The sequence below is a fragment of the Lygodium microphyllum genome, chromosome 28, assembly GCF_053477565.2.
Source record: "Lygodium microphyllum isolate KBCC chromosome 28, Lygodium_microphyllum_v1.1.10, whole genome shotgun sequence".
In the NCBI taxonomy this organism is placed as follows: Eukaryota; Viridiplantae; Streptophyta; class Polypodiopsida; order Schizaeales; family Lygodiaceae; genus Lygodium; species Lygodium microphyllum.
This window is the reverse complement of record NC_141162.1, coordinates 87,842,782-87,847,596: the sequence shown is the minus strand read 5'-3', so window position 1 is coordinate 87,847,596 and position 4,815 is coordinate 87,842,782. Positions and strand designations below refer to the sequence as shown.

General features: G+C 40.2%; 1 pseudogene; it reads left to right on the top strand.

The window, feature by feature from the left end:
- The first annotated feature begins 751 nt into the window (after positions 1 to 751).
- On the top strand, positions 752 to 1,960 carry LOC148011718 (soluble inorganic pyrophosphatase pseudogene; annotated as a pseudogene).
- Positions 1,961 to 4,815: the final 2,855 nt, after the last annotated feature.

The window sequence follows — 4,815 nt, the reverse complement described above, 5'->3', positions numbered from 1 at the left end:
AGATTTTCAAGAGAAGAGAAGATGAAGAGTATTCACTTGAAGCATTGGAAGAAGAAGAGCAAGTAGAAGAAAGTCTAGCAGAAGAAGCAGAGGATATGGATGATGAAGCTGATGGAGAAACAGGTCTACTAGAAACTGATGAAGGACTGGACCTATTTGTGGACTTGCATGATCCTAGATAGTTGGCTCATCCAGAGGATGTGCAGGTTTAGAGGGGGTGGATGTCGTGCTGCTACACATCCGAGCCGTAAACACCTCCATTTTTGTTGTGCATTTGTGTTATCTTTTTGCGTGTGATTCATTGTGTGTGATTGATGCATTAAGATAATCCATCCTTTCAGTACCCGCATCCAATGTACATACTCCACTTGTGTGTTTGTGTTTATGTGTGTTTCAGTTTGTATGCATGTTGTATGTGTGGTAGAAAAATATGAAAAACTGATGCCAAATGACATTATCAAGCTGATAATTTCAATGATGATCTCCAAGAAAAGTGCAGGAAATCATGGAATCAAAGGAGTCGGAGTAGAAGCTAACATTAATAAAGATTGATTCTTCCCTCCTGAATATGCTAGAATTCCCCATGCCAATGAATTCAAGACTGCAAAGGAAGGAGGGGATACGAAGAATGCGGACATGAGGCGGATGGAGGAGATGAACCAGAGAGCTTTATGACATCGAAGGTCATTGAAGCATTGAATCAAATCGTGCTATCGTGCTATTTTTCTGATGCTTGTGGTTCATGTCATCCATGGCTGAACTTATGGACCTTGCTTCGATTGGATCACAACAGAAATCCTTTGCTACATCTGATTTCGAAGGTTGGTTATAAATCGGTGCATTTGATACCATGGATTCATGGGAGAAACCATTGAGGTAGTAAAAGAGAAGGCTTTCTGTTTTGAAAGTTGGAGGGAAAGATAGAAAGCTTTGTACTTAAGAATAGCCTTACGAATGCTATGTTGAGATTGGAGAGGGAAAAAGCTAAGAAAAGGGGGATATTTTTGAAAGGGCTATCAATGGCGGGCTGGCAGAAAAGTCTGAGAGGAAGGATGACGACGATCATGAGGACGCTGCAATGAGGGAGGTGACTTCGATGAGTAGGGAGATGTAATGAAGATTGATGTCAGAGCTCTAAAACCAAAGACAGGTGAAAAGATGAAGTTGATGAAGAGGGAGGGCTCCATCGAATGACAGAAGAAGATCGTAGCCACAACAAAAGATCTGCTGAAAGGATATGGCATTTCCTAGCTCTCAATTCGTTCGACAGTCTGCTTCCAAGATTTATGAGCCACCTCTCTCAAAAGTAGTAGGCCTGCAGACTTTCTCTACATCACCTGATCCTCTCTCTCAACTACCATCGCTGTGACGATCGTTGGACCTTTCAATCAGCCATGGCCCGGTGCAATGTCATGTCAATTCATTACGTCAGTCTGTAGAAGTTCGACCACATCGACCAGGTTACAGACGATAGAGCGACACCGTTGAGAGGACGTTCGTTTTTCTCTGCTCATCAACACACCCCTGGCATGATTTAGAGATTGGACCTGGAGCTCCATCTGTCTTCAATTGTGTTGTTGAGATCAGTAAGGGGAGCAAAGTGAAGTATGAGCTGGATAAGAAGACAGGGCTCATGAAGGTTGATCAAGTTTTGTATTCATCAGTGGTGTACCCTCACAACTATGGCTTTATTCCCCGAACTCTCTGTGAGGATAATGATCCCATGGATGTGCTGGTCCTTATGCAAGAACTTGTTGTTCCAGGATGTTTCCTTCAAACAAGAGCAATTGGTCTTATGCCAATGATAGATGAGGATGAGAAAGATGACAAAATCATAGATGTTTGTGCTGATGATCCCGAGTTTCGACATTACAAAGACATCAGAGACCTTCCTCCACACAGACTTGCTGAAAATTTGAATGCTGAGAACAGCCTTGAACTGGTGCTGAATGTTGGGTAGACTTATGGGTTGACTGCTCAAATGATTAGATCGAGAATTGTTCACAGGGATTGCTGCCCAACAGAACTCTTTAAGACTCTTCAAGTCTGTGTGCCAATGGCATAACTGTCTTCAAACACCTGAATGCAAAATAGATTATGAGATACTACAGATTTTTCTGAACATGGACCTCTTGTAATTTACTTGACAAGGAATATAGTGAACTTTGGCATAAAAATTTTGATTTCTTCTTGTTACCCTCTTTCCTTGTTGCAACTTGAACTCCGTGTTCAGTAGTCCTTACATGAAATCTACGACAACATGTGGACCAATCTAGCCAGGTGGTCCATCATCAATGTCTGCACGTGTTGAGCTTGCCATCTCAACACTCCCCCTCAAGCTCAATTCTATCTCTGCAACTCCAAGTAAGCTTCGAAACTTTCGAAGCTTCTTTGCAGCCAATGCCTTTGTGAAAATGTCAACTATCTGATCCTATGTGCTTACATATACCAAGTCAATGTCTCATGAAAGTACCTTCTCTCATAAAGTGGTAGTGCACCTCAATGTGTTTTGTTCTAGCATGGAACACTGGATTCCTAGCTAACTGTATGCTACTTATGTTTCACAATGAATGACAACTAGACCATCTGCCTGCACATCCAAATCACCTAATAACTTTTGTAGCCATACCACCTCACATGCTGCCATAGCAACACCTCTATACTCAGCCTCTGTACTCGATAAAGCAACTAGGTTGCTTTTTGCTGTTGCATGTAACTGTTGTTTCACTGCCGAGAGAAAACATGAATCCACTTGTAGATCTTTTGTTTGACATGCTACCAGCCTAATCTGCATCTATGTATCCAAAAACCTATATATCCTTACGTGCCTCTTAAAAAAGTCCATAATGTAAAGTGGACTTCACATACCTCAATATACGTCTAACTGCATCCCAATGAGGCTTTCTAGACATCTGCATAAACTGATTGACAAGGCCAATAGAATAGCTCAAGTCTGGCCTTGTGATAGTCATGTAAATCAAACTCCCTACTATCCTCCTAAACATAGTAGGGTCTTCTATCTCATCCCCAATGTCAGCACTCAACTTCACATTTTGCTCCAATGGTATTGAAAGAGGCTTACATGCTGTCATACCATACTTGGATAACATATACAAGTATAATGGTGAGCTACATAACCTTCAAAATAAAATCTTTTAATAGGATATCTGACCATGTTAGATTTGCATACCACCAGATCACTCAATGGAGCCTTTACATTACTATGAGCTCTCTGTACACCTGATGTCCTGACTAAAGGAATACCAAGCTCATCATCCAAACTCTTTGAACCACTAGAATCTCCATCAAATCCCAAATGACTGGTAGATGCATCATTACCATCCAATACTTTCTTCTTTCCTTTGTCCTTCCTTGCAGCACTTATAGATCCACTTGAAGATGTGGGGCTACTCCTTAGTCTCCTAGACCAAGGGATCACTATAGGTATAGTACCAGATGATATTTCTGGTCCAATAAGAATCTTTGATTCTTATTTTTATTTCTACACATAGTTGTTCTAATCATTATCATCATTTAATACATCACCATCAAGCTCATACAAGTTGCCCATCTCATCAAAGATAACATCCCTGCTCACTCTGAACTCATGTGTGACAAGGTTATAATAGTGATATCCTTTCTGCTCTAACGAGTATCCAATAAAAATACATTTTTTTGCCTTTGGATCAAGCTTCTTCCATAGCTCATCTAGCACATGAACATATGCAACACATCCAAATGCCTTCAAGTGTGATACATTGGGCTTCTTGCCAATAAAGCATTCTTCAGGAGTCATCCCATGAACTGCAGCTGTGGGGGTTCTGTTCATAATATAGACTGCAGTATGGACAACCTTAGACAAAAATGTTTTAGCATATTCTTTCAACCATTAATGCTTGTGTGGCTTCTGCAATATGCCTATTTTTCCTTTCTACAACCCCGTTTTGCTGTGGAGTATACTTGCGAGTAAATTGCCTCTTTATCCCATGAGTCCTCAAGAAGCCACTAAACTCATTAGAGAGGTACTCTCCCCCTCCATCTGATCTCAAGCACTCCACTTTTAAGCCTATTTTTGTTTCAACAGTTGCCTTAAAAGATTTGAAGTGCTTAAAGACATCACTCTTTTCCTTCATGAAGTATATCCATAACTTCATTGAATAGTCATTAATAAATGTGACAAAGTATTTGTTGCCACCAAGAGATACATTTTGTGTAGGCCCCCAAACATCTGTATACACTACATTAAGTATTTTTCTATTCACTTCTCTGTCATGCAAGAAGGGTTGCCTTGCCTGCTTACCAAACTGGCATGCTTCACAGAATTTATGCAATTATATAACTCTAAATGAAGGCAACCCTGTAACCAATCCTTTGGAATACATTAATTTTAGCCTTTGCACATTTGCATGTCCAATACATTTATGCCATATTTCAATATCTGCAACTACTCCTTTTCCTTTAGCATACATAGCAGCATCCATTGTAGGAATTCCAACATCTAAAGTGAACATGCGGCCAACTCTACTTCCTTTTGCGACCAACATTTACTTATCATTAAAATTTTCTACAAAAAAACCTTTTGTATTGAATCAGACTTGCAACCCCTGCTCTACCATTTGGCCAACAAACACTAGATTCTTTGTAATTGATGGCACATGTAATACATCTGTCAAACTCTTTGTCTAGCCATCATAAAAGGACAAGGGAACCTTTCTAATATGTGAAATTGGGTGGCATGAATCATCACCCGTCTGCACATAACCTGGATTTTGTAAGTCCTGCATCTCTCCAAACCATTCAACATGACTAGTCATA